This window comes from Eptatretus burgeri, chromosome 3 (assembly GCF_056783735.1).
Source record: "Eptatretus burgeri isolate ZD-2024b chromosome 3, Ebu_testis_v1, whole genome shotgun sequence".
In the NCBI taxonomy this organism is placed as follows: domain Eukaryota; kingdom Metazoa; phylum Chordata; class Myxini; order Myxiniformes; family Myxinidae; genus Eptatretus; species Eptatretus burgeri.
In genome coordinates, this window is record NC_140963.1 from 140,297,950 (window position 1) to 140,314,898 (window position 16,949).

The window sequence follows — 16,949 nt, forward strand, 5'->3', positions numbered from 1 at the left end:
AAAAAAATCTATTTTCTGCTGTAACTTTGTCACTATACATGCAAACCTGACAAATGAGATGTCTAGACCTACTAGTCAAGAGGGCATCCCTAGTCAAGAAAAATGATTAAGACATATTTGAAGCATTTTAATTCATGTTTACATGATTACCGATGTTTATTAATAAAACGTAGAAGTTAAAGTTGCTAGTCTGTAATCATAAAAACTAAACAAAGTTCTATCATGCTGCTACATGAACAAATTTCAGTCAGCATAAACAGTTTTCAGGAATGCCTAACATCTTTTAAGCAAATCACGTTGTATTCATGCAAGGAGTCTGATCATCAATCTGATGCTGGCATGCACACATTGATGTGCATCGTAATCCTGAATTCCGGCATGTGCAGCGTCGAGTCTTGCATTGTTTCCGACATGCACAGGCTACCATCTCGAGGCAACTGTGTGGAATGGGACTCAATGCCAACTGTATGGGTTGCACTCCTGATTCCCCAAGTCTCCATCCCATTTCAGAGGGCGCAGGGAACTCAGGTGTGGGGCAGTGGGAATTTCTCCATCTCATCACTTGATAGTGTACTCTCATCAAATGGAAATGGAGTGCATCACTTGTTGGGGCCATGGCTTCTGGTTTCCCCGTCTTGAAGAACAATAAATGCCGTGCTGCATCAACAGAGTCTGTTGTGTGCACATTGTATATTCTGCAGACAAAGGTTTCTGAAGATTTGATGGTTTCCTCTGTGAGTTCACCAATGCCCAAGTTCTTCAGCAATTCATGGTGCTCTTCGAAGACATTCCATGATGATCATTTGGTGTGATGCGCGATGATGATGTCCTCCTCAGATTTGCTGAAGCAGGCTTTGTCGACGGGTGCTGTGAAGACTGGCTTGCATTTTCCACAAGTTATACTGACAGGATGCAGCTCCTCCAGGCCATTTGGCACAATCAAAGTATGTCTTGTGGATAGCTCGAGATTTTTAAGAGAAGCATCAGTTGTTTGGCGTCGTTGCCATGCTGCCATTTGAGTTGCATGGAAGGTATTCCTTCCATCAAGTGTTTCATCAAGGATGTCAATGTTATCACAGGTGTAGTGGATGAATTTATTTGCCTCAATGTTTGGTGGAATGATGGCACCAATTGCTTTCTCCAATGATTTGAGAGTGCTCTCAGCCAACGAAGTGTCTACTTGCAACACCTGTTCGTAACTCAGGCAATGCCCTGCCTTGTTGAACAATCGTACTCGGTCTTTTGACCGCGTAGCTTGATGAAGAGTACTTACAAGACCAACATGTTTTGGAGTCCATTTTTTGCCACCACTGAGACAGTAGACAAGATCTTGTGCCACACTCAGAACTCTGCTCCGGACATGTTCTTCATTGTTCCCAGGACTATCATCTTCAAGGATGCCTTGCCACCGACGATCAGTCTCAGTCGCATATATAAACTCTCGCGAATGCATGCTATGGCATCTCCTTCACTGACAGAGAACTCTTTGTGTCCTGGAGTTTCCATCATGTCTCCACGGACTTTCATCGCTACATGAACAAGTGAAAGGAAAATGTCATCCTGGGGCTCATACTTAGGAAAGGCTAACTTTTCCTCACTCTCCTCTGTGTCTGCTTTCATCTGCAAAACTGCTGTTGGCTGGTACTTCGTGGGAATCAATACGGTTTTTCATTATGATATATAACTGTCAAGAGGTTGAAATAAATTGAAAATGTCCCAAGCTGTGACTGCAACTTTTCCTTGAATGTTCCTCTTCTGGTTTGATAGGACGGCTGAATCATGGTTGAAGATTCCTCAGCTATCTCCCTATACCTTTCCCATACATCATCCAGAATAATCACATGTCCTTTGTCAGCTGATTGATGGAGCTCTTGGCAAAGCCATATCATAGCAAGGTCTGTATTTTCTGACTCCTGCTTTGTTTTGGAGGTAGACCTGTTAAATGCGCTAGGACGAGGTAGATGATATTTGGCTTTAGCTGCAATTAGGTCAATCACTCCTGCCAGTCGAAAGCCATCTTTGTAGTCAAGATGTGAGGCTTGAATTATTTGATCACTCATTTGCTTAGTCATGACCGAGATCAGTCGTGCCTTCTTATTTGCAGTTTGACAGAAAATGCAAAGGCTCCAGTTGACTGGCTGCACACCTTTTCACAATGAACGCCTGTTACCACCTGGAACACCTGAACTGCAACCTGCTCCCTCTGTTGAATACTCTGTCTGAGTCCTCTGAAGACGTTCTATTTTACTCTTGTCCATGAAGTGGGCATAGCACATTCTGTGCCTCACAAGAGATACGGCTGTGGCAGAATCTAATGCATTCTCAAGACGATCAAGTAAGTCTAGATTTTTGGAGTCCCTCAGCTTCTTTGTGCTGCAGGCTGCATTCCTGAGTGTTGTGAGTCCATGTTCAGTTGCTTCACTCAGGTTTTTTCTGGCTTTATGCGTTTGGCAGAAAATGCACAGGCTGTCATCTACAGGTGACGGCCTCTTCAAGCTAATCACGGGATTCATTGTGGCCTGCAAACAAGAATGAATCATTAGTATAGGTTTACACAAGGCCATAACAACTTAACAGTTAACTTAACAACTTAACAGTTGTTCACAAGTAAAATAGATTAGCATTGTGCTGGTATAGTAGTGCCTGTCCCAAGAAAGTGCCCAAAATTGTCAATTTGGCAGCCATTTTGTTTATGCTAATTAGATGGTCAAAAACTCAAAATTCAGCTTGGGAACAGGGCTAGTCGAATTCAGCATACCTTAATTATGTTGTCATGTTCCCAACTTTTACTAAAAAATGCTTCTCGAGCCTCATACAGGGCCCTTTTCGAGAAATAATTCTAGTCTAATATATATATATATATATATATATATATATATATATATATATATATATATATATATATATATATATATATATATATATATATATATATATATATACACAGCTCTGGAAAAAATTAAGAGACCACTGCAAAATTATCAGTTTTTCTGGTTTTACTATTTATAGGTGTGTGAGTAAAATAAACATTTTTGTTTTATTTTATAAGCTAGTAACAACATTTCTCCCAAATTCCGAATAAAAATATTGTCATTTAGAGCATTTATTTGCAGAAAGTGACAACTGGTCAAAATAAGAACAAAGATTCAGTGTTTTCAGACCTCAAATAATACAAACAGAAAAATACCCTGCGCAGACAGTAACCATCTCCGATTTTGAAAATTTCTCCGAGAAAAAAAGTTATGACGTCAAAATATCTCCGCTAATGGAAATCGCCTAAAAATTATCTCCGAAACTCCGCAAGCTTTTTAAATTCTGTTTGCGGGAATCAAACAGGACATTAGCAGAGATGAATTAACGCACATATGATGCATCACTATGACGTCATATCAATTTTTATGACGTCATTCGTATTTTTTGACATTTTTTGTTTCACAACCCAGAGTTTTCTTCAGATTTTCGTGAAACTTGCCATGTATATGCAGAAAGCCCACGCGCAGACAGTAACCATCTTTGATTTTGGAAATTCTTCCAAGTTATTTTATCGAACAAATGAGAATGATTAATGATTAATCTGCACCATTAAATCAATCATATTGTATAACCTAAATCAATACATACAAATCTTTTTAGATCCTCGTGGAGGATCTCTAAGTCTTACTCACGTTGTTGTTCTTCATCTTCTTCTTGTGGACTTTTTTGTTTCACAGCCTCCAGTTTTCATCGAAACTTCCTGAAACTTGGCGTATATATGTAAAAAATACCCTGCGCAGACAGTAACCATCTCTGATTTTGAAAATTCCTCCTAGAAAAAAAAGTTATGACTTCAAAATATCTCCGCTAATGGAAATCGCCTAAAAAAATTATCTCCGAAACTAGGCATCTTTTTGAATTCTGTTTGCGGGAATCAAACAGGGCATTAGCAGAGATTAATTACCGCACATATGATACATCACTATGATGTCATATCAATTTTTATGACGCCATTCCTATTTTTTGACATTTTTTGTTTCACAACCCAGAGTTTTCATTGGATCTTCGTGAAACTTGCCATGTATATGCAGAAAGCCCACGCGCAGGCAGTAACTATCTCTGATTTTGGAAATTCTTCCTAGAAAAAAAGTTGACATCATACTATCGCCGCTAATGGAAATCGCCTACACCATTATCTCCGAAACGAGGCAAGCTGTTTGAATTATGTTTGCGGAATCAAGCCGGGCATTAGTACAGATAATTTATCACAAACCTGATACATCACAATGACGTCATATTCGTTTTCATGACGTCATCATTAAGAGGACGAGGATCATAGCTCATTTGAGCTTGTTGCGTCAATATGCATTGTGTGGGCTCGAGGTAGTTTTTTCTGCCTCTTCTTTACTTATTCTGCCCCTTCTTTACATATTCTTCCCCTTCTTTCCTTATTTTTCCCCTTCTTTACTTATTCTGCTTTGCTGCACACACGAGCCTTTCTTCACGCAAGCATGCGGACCATAGCAACAGGCAGTCATTTGTATACGTGAGATCTTTGCGGCTGTACCCGTGCATGGGCTGAGCTAGCACCAGGGTAATTGTCCGTACACCAATGGGGGTGCTGGAAAACTCCTGCGGCCATCCTGATCCACCTTCTTTAGGCTCCTCCTCCTTCGCCAAGTAACTCTAAGGAACTGTGCGTCCCACACCGCAGGTTCACTTGTGGCTGGTTCTTGGTGCACGTGATTCATTTTGTCTTGGTGGAGAGGGACGGAACGGAGCTCACGGAGTGGAGTGCTGGGCAAGCACGAGATTCGGGCACCAGACCGAGTGCAGTGTAAGAAAATATCGCAATACACTTACAGATCTCCTTACACTTCACTATTAGCCTATCTCCTCACACATTATTTTCTTTATTTCCATCTCGTCTACTGTGGACACAATAAAAGAGCATCAGCGATTACCTGGGCCCACTGATCCACACCTTTTACATCTTCCTCTCTGTGCATCAATTGCACATCATATGCTCGTCATTTGCTTATCACCACACCTTCATCTTGCACCTCCTCTAACCACACACGATAGACACCCTCAGTTTTCCTCCTTCCCCCTCCTCAGCGATTGGGTTTGCACAGGTCCGTGGACCTCACCTGGTAAGCAAGAGGTCGAAACCACCTCGTACTTCTTCTCATCTTTCTTACTTTCTAATTTTCCTTGGGAGTGTTTCTGATGGTGCCTGTCGTGTTAGGTAAATAACATTGTGTAAGTTTTATAACATTTTATCTCTACCCTGTGTCCTTTTGTAAATAACCGTATTTATTTTGCCGCACCTCACCAATCCTTGCTTTCCCCCGCTGTACATATTTTCTGTGTTAAAACCTTTTCTTGCTTGGACACATACATTTCCTCTCCCTTTAAATAATAAGTTGCTTGCATTGTAAATGTACCAAGTTCGTCGTGTATTTTCCTCCATTGGTCCAGCATAGTCCGTACATAGCGTTAGCCGGGAAGTTATACCCCATCGATTGGCTCTACACATTAGCCGGTGCGTACTAGGTAGCTCGGCTCAGCTGCACCTGACCAGGTAAGATAAAGCAAGTACGCATCGAGGGCACGGCCCCCCCCCCTTAATATTGTCAATCCACCAGAAATGGTAACATGTGAGTAGGGTAAGAATACTGATTCTGGCTCACTTTTCCCCATGTAAATGAATGGGGGATTTTCAGCGATTTATATTTTTTTTCCCTAAAAATAAATCCCCTTTTTATCCCAAGGTATATTTATTTGTCTCCCCTTTTAACCTGGAGGTTGAACCTCATTGAATTGAACACCTGAGGGTTGAACAGCTCACTCATTGAACCTATAAAGATTTGTTCATTCTCAAATTCCTTCAATAGTTTAATTTTCTTTGCACAATAATCCCCATCTAAAATATTGACAAACAAAACATTTGAATCTTTATATTTTTTAAGATACCCCATTTGTGCCATTACGAAATGATAAACTTCTCTTAATGCTCTTGTTTGACCACCTCCTGAGCCACAGGTTATTTTTTGTTAAGCCCCGCCCACTTTTCTTTAAGCCCCGCCCACTTTTGTTAAGCCCTGCCCACTTTCTACAAGGTATTCAATAAGCCCCGCCCACTTTTGCTAAGCCCCGCCCACTTTTGCTAAGCTCCGCCCACTTTTCATAAGGTATTTTTCCTAAGCCACGCCCACTTTTGCTAAGCCCCGCCCACTTTTGTTAAGCCCCGCCCACTTTCCACAAGTTATTCAATAAGCCACGCCCACTTTTCCTAAGCCCCGCCCACTTTTGCTAAGCTCCGCCCACTTTTCATGAGGTATTTTTTCTAAGCCACGCCCACTTTTCCTAAGCCCCGCCCACTTTTGCTAAGCTCCGCCCACTTTTCATAAGGTATTTTTTCTAAGCCACGCCCACTTTTCCTAAGCTCCGCCTACTTTTGCTAAGCCCCGCCCACTCTTACATCATTTCCAGTTCATCTCTGACTCACAAAGAAATCACTAGAAAATTACAGGATGTTATGGTTTTGAAAAATTTCCCAATGAAGGCTTGCCTAGGCTTGCCCAGGGAATTTCCAAAGGAAACCACACCCACCAGTCTTTCTCTATAAAAGCTTCAAACCCAGGCTCCATTTTAAACATTTGTTCTTGCTGGCAATGGTGTTCTGTGTGCTTGTCTCAAACTCTCTGTCTTCTATGGAACTAAACCTTCAAGTTGATGAACTGGATTCAAACCTCTTATCTATTGAGGTAAGATTTTTTATTTTCCTATTTTCAAACTTTGATTGAAGCATACTCATTTAATAATTAAATAACTTAATTAATACATTATTATTTTCTCTCACAGGAAATTGTATCTGAAAATACTGCTTTTGCTACAACTTGGGGGGAAATTGTTGGCTTGGTTGAAGACCTTGAGTGGGATGACTTTGGTGTTCCTTGGAACTCTCTGTCTTCTATGGAACTAAACCTTCAAGTTGATGAACTGGATTCAAACCTCTTATCTATTGAGGTAAGATTTTTTATTTTCCTATTTTCAAACTTTGATTGAAGCATACTCATTTAATAATTAAATAACTTAATTAATACATTATTATTTTCTCTCACAGGAAATTGTGTCTGAAATACGAAATGAAAATACTGCTTTTGCTACAACTTGGGGCGAAATTGTTGGCTTGGTTGAAGACCTTATGAGCGACCAAGACCCACAGAACGAGTTCGTCCTTGATGACCCAACCAAAGAGTTATACCTTGGAGACCAGCAAAATCCTGAAAAAGAGTTTTACAGCAATAGTACTCATTGTGAGTTATCAAGACAATACCCACTGAACAAGTTATACCTTGATGAGCCAGAATACAAGTTTTACCTTGGAGACTCACAAATTTTGAAAAAATCAGTAAATGAGTTCTGCCTTGATGGTTTAAATAACTACCTTGGAGACTCAGGAAAAGGGTTTTGCCAAGATGGTTCTAAATATGGGGCCTACCTTGGAGACTCACAAATTTTGAAAAAATCAGTAAATGAGTTCTGCCTTGATGGTTTAAATAACTACCTTGGAGACTCAGGAAAAGGGTTCTGCCAAGATGGTTCTAAATATGGGGCCTACCTTGGAGACTCACAAATTTTGAAAAAATCAGTAAATGAGTTCTGCCTTGATGGTTTAAATAACTACCTTGGAGACTCAGGAAAAGGGTTCTGCCAAGATGGTTCTAAATATGGGGCCTACCTTGGAGACTCACAAATTTTGAAAAATCAGTAAATGAGTTATCCTTAAGAGACTTTGTAAGTTGGTTTTACTTTGAATACTTGAAATGTGGGTTCTGGATTGATAACTCACAATGTGATACATATCTTGGAAACTCAACGGGAATGTGGTTATACCTTGAAGACTTGGAAAGTTGGGTTTATGTTGGACACTTGAAACTTTTTTGGGGGCTTTTATTTATTTATTTATTTATTTATTATTATTATTATTTTATTTATTTATATTTTGGAGACTTTTGGAGTTGCTATCACTCTTTGGGATCTAAACCTATCGATGTAGTTCTTTGTCGGATGGTGCTTGATGGGAGCAAGATCAAGAAAGTTCTGGGAAGAAAGTGCAGGCTTACTCCCCTTTCTACGTCATCAAACCTGAAAGCCTTAAAAGACAGAATTGGAAGAAGAAAAAAACGTAAAAATATATATATATAGGTGGAAATCTCATTTTGAAAAAGACATTGTGTTGGGCGAGGATTGAGTTGGGGTTGAGATTTTGAATGTGAGGGTTGGGGTTGAGATTTTGAATGTGAGGGTTGGGACACACACACACATACACATCAACAAACAAAAGTTAAGCCTTGACTATTCAGTTGAGGATTCTGTGTTTGGGGTTCACAGATCTAAGAACGTCCCCCTTGACACACATTATATACTGTTATACACCTCGGACTTGGCCCTCGAGTGTCCACAACGGTGTATAGTAGGAGGGAGTGAAGCGCCAACCTATTGCTCCCATTACACACACACACACAAACAAAAGTTAAACCTTGACTATTCAGTTGAGGATTCTGTGTTTGGGGTTCACAGATCTAAGAACGTCCCCCTTGACACACATTAGTAGGGTAAGAATACTGATTCTGGCTCACTTTTCCCCATGTAAATGAATGGGGGATTTTCAGCGATTTATATTTTTTTTCCTTAAAAATAAACCCCCTTTTTATCCCAAGGTATATTTATTTGTCTCCCCTTTTAACTTGGAGGTTGAACCTCATTGAATTGAACACCTGGGGGTTGAACAGCTCACTCATTGAACCTATAAAGATTTGTTCATTCTCAAATTCCTTCAATAGTTTAATTTTCTTTGCACAATAATCCCCATCTAAAATATTGACAAACAAAACATTTGAATCTTTATATTTTTTAAGATACCCCTTTTGTGCCATTACGAAATGATAAACTTCTCTTAATGCTCTTGTTTGACCACCTCCTGAGCCACATATCATTTTGAGATTATAGTAAATTGTTTTTTCATTGTTCAATTGATAACCATCAAAGTTTTCAGTCCATTCAAGGATATTCATTTTTTTCTTTACATCCTCTAACTTACTAGTTTTTAAATTAATTCGCTTATTTGTTTTATTTACCTTTGTTTTAGTTATTTTTTCAATAAGACTTATTTGATATTTTTCACATTCATTATGTTTTCCATTTATATACCAAGACTGAGATTTTCTCCACTCTTTAGTTTGATTAATACTTGGTTTAACCATTTATATATTGTGAAAAAACGCGGTAGCCCTTAAAAACCCTAACCCATCTTCCCATCGTTAAAACATAATCTATTTTATACACTCTATCATACAATATCCATATGGAACACAATCTATTCCATTATCTAAAATAAATCTCTTATCATCAAAGGCTCCTAATGCCTTTTTATTTACTTCTTCACTATATATGTTATGTTTATAACTTCTTATTGTATTCATTTTCCTATATTCTTCTTTCTTATTCATCAAACAATTATAATAATTTCTAAAAGTTATTGATTTCTTTATTACATATTTCTTTATTCCCTTTAACCTCTTATCAATCTGTTCACCATACTTATAAGCATATGCCTTTGCTCTCAATCCAATAAACTCACTCATTACTTTTCCACCCAACTCATCCTTAAACTTACCAATAACCTTTTCATTCTTTTTGGAAAATAACTCACTCTTCTTGCTGAAATTACTTGTATCATATACTCCAATATTTTTCTTCATATCTTCATAAACATCATCAGTTTTTATATCTAGGATAAAACTATCAGTATCCATATACAACAATGAAACATTTTCACCATACTCTTTCTTTAAGTCATTATACAAATAATCATACATCAATATCTTTGATAAATCAAGAACTGCTGTTCCAATATAAATTGGTTTATCCATTACAATACTTTCCTTTTTCATATGAATTGCAGAAAAGTTCTCTGAAAAAACCTCTTCTCTCTCAAAACTTGGTTTATTTATCAATCTCGAAGCTTCTTTCCAAGATGTTGCGAATCTAATGTTTTGCCTGTTTCTAACATTTTCCATAGTCTTTCCAAATACAGCATTATTCATTAATTTATAAAAGTCCCCTTCAAATTTTACTTTTGTATTTGCTCTCATATCTGTATTGAATTGAATATACTTTTTCACCCAAGGACTTTGTTTAAATTTTAAAACTCTATGAATTTTAGCTACTCTCAATCCTTCTCTCAAAAACTGTTTTAAGCTTCTCTGATGCAAAACATATCCCTCTTTATCATAGAATGTTGTTAATAACTTTTCTGTTGATTTACCTTTAATATTAAAACTTTTATGATAATCACTTAACCATTCTTTCTTTGGAGTTTCTTTCTCACATGCAAAAGGAAGATCTTTATGCTTATTATGAAGATCACTCGGGTACCTCAAATCAACTTCAAAATAATAACCTTCTTCTTCGTCATTCAATTCCTCTTGAGAAGAAATAACAATATTCATCAAAGCCTTTTCATAATTCTTTTCTTCCACCCACTCTAATTTACCATAAGGTAGAGATTGAGACATTGCCCATCCATACAAATTATTAGCATCAAAATACATCAAATAATTACTATCTTTTTCACTATCATAATTTGGGAGATATTTATTATTTGCTTTAGCATATCTTTTTGAACATACTTGTGATATTCCACCTCTCTTGGACTTCTCAATCATCAAAAGCATATCCACATCACTGATTAAATCTATATCTTGTTTTGTCATTTTCAACATTGCACTCCAAGCTAAACCAGGAGCTGTGAAATAGTGGGCAGGATCTAATCCATAACAATTTTTATTATGACAGAGTGATCTAAAAGCTTCAAACACATCAGCTAACAATAAAACATCTGTTTTTAGATATAAATCGTGATATTCTCCAAGGTTCTTTATCTTAAATATTTTCCATATTTCTTGTGCGTGTTTATATTCCTTATCACTTATCTCTTCTTCATAAAGGTTATTATAGAAACTTTCTTTTGAAGGAAGTTGTGTTTCTTTAAATCTCATAAATGAATCCATATAATCATAAGGATAAATTCCCTTACTTGTAAGAATTTTCTCTTTACTTTGAATTTCATTCCTTGTTTGAATTTCCTCTCTCGTAAGAATTCCTTCTTTAATCAGAATTTCATCTTTAATCTGAATTTCCTCTTTAGTGAGAATTTCCTCTTTTGGAAAGAATGAATTAAGATTTGGAAAAGAGTCTGTGGAGCTTAGATTTGATGCGAGGTAGGCTAGTGGTGTTCCCATAAACTTGTAAGAATCTAAAAACCTAATACGAGTTAAAGGTTTTGTGAATATCATTTTTGAAAATGAAATATACTTTTGACTTGTGTTTGTTATAGCAGAAATATTCCCTGGTGTTTTTGAAAGTTCATTTATAAATAGATGTGTATCATAGTTGGCGCTGTTGTGAAGAAAGACTGGAATAAAAGAAGGTAATTTATAATTAAGATTACAACAGGAATGAGCGGGACCTCTATATTTACCAGTAAGATGACAATGGTCTCTAACTTTAGACTCCTTAATTTTCCCCTCACAAATATGACAGATATTGTTCATTCTAAATTCTAATTTTTCTTCTTTGGTTAATTTCATCGGTTCATTTGTTTCTTTCATTAATTTAGTGAGTCTTATACAATCCTTTTCTAATCGTTTTACAAACTCTTGTGAAGCATTTTTTCCACGATAATGTTCAAGTTTGTTATACTTTTCTCCAACAGATGATTTGATATAATAACAAAAACCACAAGGAATATGTTTTTGATATTTATTTGTATATGGTTCTTTTGGATTAGGAGAAGCAGTATTTATCTTTTTAAGGATACATTCAAAATCAGCGTATATCACAAATGGGTGCATGATAGATTTATTATAATCTTCAAAATAAATCTTTTCACCAGGTTTAGGCATTGTAATTACAGCTGATTTATGATTACTACAATATTTTGAATGTTGTTCTAATCGTTCTTTTGTATGAAATGAATTAAGACATCGCTTACAAGGATATATTTTGTTTGCTGTTCTGAATACCTGAGAAGAGATTAATCTTGATAAATTATTGATGTATGTGTAATGTGAATTCTTTCCAACACTAAAATATAAAAGGTCAATGTGTGTTTCTTCATTTTTATAGTTGTTTGAAATTTTTAATATTTGAATTTTGTTTGTATCCGTTAATCCATATACATTAATAGAAAGATTATTCTTTTTCTCAAATTTAGGAATATCTGTTAATGGCATTGGGAATTTAAAATCTTTAATGTCCAAGGTATTCTCATATTTCATATATTGTTTTACTCTTTCTGAATTACATTTTGGTGGATGTAAGTGAGCAAGAACAGACCAGAGAAAACATTTATTATCATTGTTCTTAATATTAACAACTGCCTTCTTTAGTTTTATTTCTTTTGGTAATTCAATATAAGAAGAAGCTTTAAGAGGGTTTGATTTTAGAATGTGTATATCTAAAAAGATGATTTTTTTAATATTGAATCCACTTCCTACCACTGTATTATCAACATCCTCCTCTTGTCTTGATAGTTCTTCATAAACCCCACTATTCAAAAAATCTTGAAATGATGTTATAAAATGAAGATCTGTTCTCATATAAGGAGTTTGTTCTTCATCTTGTCTTTTCATATTCATTTTCACTCCCATATAAAACTTTAAAGTTTTTATTTCTTTTAATGTCTTTTTAATAAATTTTTCAACATCGGGTTTCACTATTTCAATTGATTCAGCTATTGATGATGGACCGGGTTCTCCAAATTGAAAAATCCTTATTTTTATATGCCCTTTAAATGCCCCATCAGTGTTTTTAATATAATAGTCTCTCTTTACTTTAAACTCATTTTTCTTGTGTTTTTGTGATTGAAGATGTTGATTATAACTACTCTTCAAAACATCCTTTGAACAGATATCACAATGTTTTCTTTCCAACTCAAGAGGAGATATTTGATGAAATAGATTAAATGTGTGTTTGTTGGTTTGGAGGTGTTTTCTATAATGTTTATATTCGTGATTACAAACATCGCAGTACGTTGTATTCACCATATTTATAGAATAAAACTTTGCTTAAACTAAAATTTTCTTGATGAAAATTTTGTTTAATTTATAGGTGAATCTGTGCTTAAAAACATTTTATCCTCCAACTTTTTCACTTAATAAATACAATGTTTCAAGACACAAAAGACAAGTTTCAATCAATCTCTTCATCTGTTAAAGATACTGAGAAATATGTCAAGGATGTAAAATTGAACAAAGATAAATATAACAACTATTGGATAAAAACTATTATGGTAAATAATATGAGTTCTTCAATTTCCTTCAGTGGAAGGGCTTTTAGTATACCTGGTAGAACATCAATTAAAGTATCTCTAACAAAAGTTTCTCCTCTCCTTCTAGTAATATATTCAAAACTAGAAAAAGCAATGAAACAAGAAAAAGTATCAAAGAACAAAAACCTTATGGATGAAGCTTTAGAAAGAAAAGATAAGACCATCTGTAATATGCAAGGAGAAATTTGTATTTTTTTCAACAACCCTAAAGATGTAAATCTTGATGAAATAAAGGATGTTAATATATCAGGTGAAATGACATTTCGTTCAATAGTAGTTAACGATAATTTTAAAATTACCTTTAATATAAAAAATGTTGTCGTTGAATCTGATAATGAAAAAAGTATATCGATATCGATGGTAATATACAACTGAAAGTATAGATGAATTTCAGTTTAAGTAAAGTTTTACTTTATAAATATGCTAGACTTTCCTGATTCTCCATATGACAAATTTGAGAATTGTCCTGCGTGTGAAAGACAGGGATTAAACACAGAGTCAAAAGCCTATAAACAATGTATATTCTGTGATTATCTTCTAATTAATGATAATAAAAAATATAAAAAGGAAAATAATTCTTTTAGATTTACACCAAAAATGAATTACTTTACAAGATTGATTAGAGAAATGAATGTAAAGTATGAGGATGATAACACACCTTTCCTTACAAGGGAAGAAACTGAACGTATAAGAGAAATGTTCAAAGGATTGTTGTTGTATATTATTCATGGATGTAATTTTCAGGGAAATATCAACACAAGATATTGTATAAATAAAATAATGGATTATCTTGAAATTAAACCTGAACTTAGGATAAAATATAGAGTTTCTAAAAAAGCCAATAATAAATTAAATAACCTGTTTTTCAAATATATAAATGAATGATTTTTTACCTATTTGGGAAAATAAGATAAAATTTAACAACCATAAAAATCTCCCAAATTCATTAAGATGTCTCATAGTTGGTTCAAGTGGATGTGGAAAAACCTGCTTACTTTTAAAAATGCTCCTCACTCCCAACTTTTTAGATTATGATAATTTAATAATTTTCACAAAGTCGAGTTTTCAACCAGAGTATCAACTACTCTCACAAGGTTTTAATGCTGGTCTTCAAAAAGAAGATATAATAGGTTTATTTAAACGTCAAAAAAACCTAAATGATTATAACATTGAAGATATAATTCAACTATTTTGTGATACACAGAGATGTAAAAAGAAATCAAATCTTATAACTTGTATTCTTAGTGATAATACGGATGATATACCGTCTCCCCAAGATTTGGATAAATCAAAAAGAACCTCGTTATCTTTGATGATTGTGTTAATGAGAGAAACCAAACGGTAATGGACAGCTACTACACAAGAGGGAGACATTCTTCTTGTAATTGTATTTATCTTAGTCAATCGTACTTTCAACTTCCTCGTCGTTCCATCAGAAACAATGCTAATACTTTTATTTTATTCAAGTTAAATTCAATAGATATCAATAATTTTTGGAGAGATAATTGTTCTACATTATGTAGTAAAAAGAAATTTGAGGATTATATGAAGCACACGACTGAAAAATATAAATATATTGTTGTGAAACAAGATGAGATATTAAGGGATATATTTTTTGTTTTATAAACAATTACATATATAAATGACAACTATTATTATAAATCTTGTGGGTAAATCTGCTTCTGGAAAAAACTTTCATAAATCAAGGTTCTTGTGTAGTACAAATGAGAATATTGTAAATTTACTTAAAAAACACCCCGTGATACGCATTGTATCAACAACAACTAGAGCAATAAGACCTGGAGAAGTAAAAGGTGAAGATTATCACTATATTTCAGTGGAGGAACATATGCGATTGAGGAATGAAGGACAAATATTTGAGGAGGTTTCTCTTGGTACAACAAAATATTCACATTGTAAGAGTGAGTTAAAGAAACTAAAATCTGGTGGTGTTGGGATATTAGAAACTAATCCAGAAGGAACGAGACAAATTATTAAATATCTGAGCGGAGTGAAGATTTTATCATTCGGTTTTGATGTTGATGAAGAAACTCAACACAAACGTATGAAAAGCAGAGATGCAAGGATTAGTGAAGAAGAAATTACAACTCGCATTAATGTTAATAAAGAATTTGATGAAATATTTAAAGAAAAGGATTTATTTGAACACATCTACTTGAATGATGAAGAAAAGGAAAATTTCCCTGTTGATCTTTACAATTCATTAAATGATATTTTACAATAAATAAATGGATATAAAAGAAAGAGCAAGAAGATTTAAGGAACATCAAGAGTTGGTTTCAAAAGTTGTAAAACAACAGGAAGACATAAAGAAGAAACGCAGACAGAAACTAACGGGCGAAGAAGCATTTGAAAAAAACAAGAGAAATTTTTTAAACCACTTTTAAAAACTTCCCAAGAAAAAATGAAAGATGTTTCCACAGTTCCCACAGTAGAATATACTCCTAGAAAGCTTCAAATGTTAAAAGATTTCAGTCAAATGACGGAGGAAGAATTAGAGCATTTAGGAGAATTAGAATATGATGATGAAGGTTTATTTCAACAACTGGAAGAGATTAATCAACCCGCTGATTATATTGTGAATGCTGTTCAAAACAATGAATATTCAGCGGATTCAAAAACCAAAGCAGGACTCATTCCAACAGAACAACCAGCAATATTTCATCTTGTTCAAGAAAAGGTATTGATATTTAATGATGAATTAAAGTTCTTAAGTTCTGCTCAACGCCCTGTTAAACTAACTCCGAGATTAATGTTTCTTCTCACAAAAGATGGAAGGCAAGGTTCAACTGTGAGGGATGAATCAAAGTATATTGATAAACCATTGGATATGGAAAATAATGATGATAGAGTATATATTGATTTGCTGAACACTCTAAATTATAAGGTTATTCTTTCTGGTAAAAGTAGGAAGAATGAGAAGGAGAAACACATTATTCAGGCTTTAAGTATCCTTGGTTCAGGTATTAGTTTTCTTCCAAATGACCCATCGCAATTAGTTAATAGACTGTTATTGTTGTTCGGCAGTAAGAAGGCTGGAAATAACAATTGTTTTAATGAAGCATCAGCCATTTTAGACCAGTTGATGAACATGAAAATAATTAATAAATCTCAATGTAAAGACATTTTATCTCATATTAAATAAGATGAGAAGCACAATCCTGAGTTTTAATTTCACAACAAGCGACCACACATCTTCATTCCCATACCCACTACAACTTGACACAACAAAAGAATATGAGGCATCTTTATTGTCCATGGAGACTTATAATACCTTATTTAATATAACCGAGAAAAATGACAAGTTTAGTTATAATCCGGGAAGTGGATACAAAACGATAACAGTCTCACCCGGAGCATATGAGATTTCTCAAATATCTTCCGAAATTGCTCGTCTTATGAAAGAACAGGGTGATGAACCAAAAAATATTATTATAAACATTCAAAAACATACTTCAAAATCAACGATTAAAGTTAAAAATAACTACAAGGTTGATTTCACAATTGATAATTCATTTAGAGAGTTATTAGGTTTCTCCTCAAAAAAGATTGA

At 34.7% G+C, this 16,949-nt stretch overlaps 1 pseudogene; it reads right to left on the reverse strand.

Annotated features, from left to right (window-relative positions):
• Positions 1 to 799: 799 nt before the first annotated feature.
• LOC147031141 (uncharacterized) lies at positions 800 to 4,615 on the reverse strand (annotated as a pseudogene).
• Between the last annotated feature and the right edge of the window lie 12,334 nt (positions 4,616 to 16,949).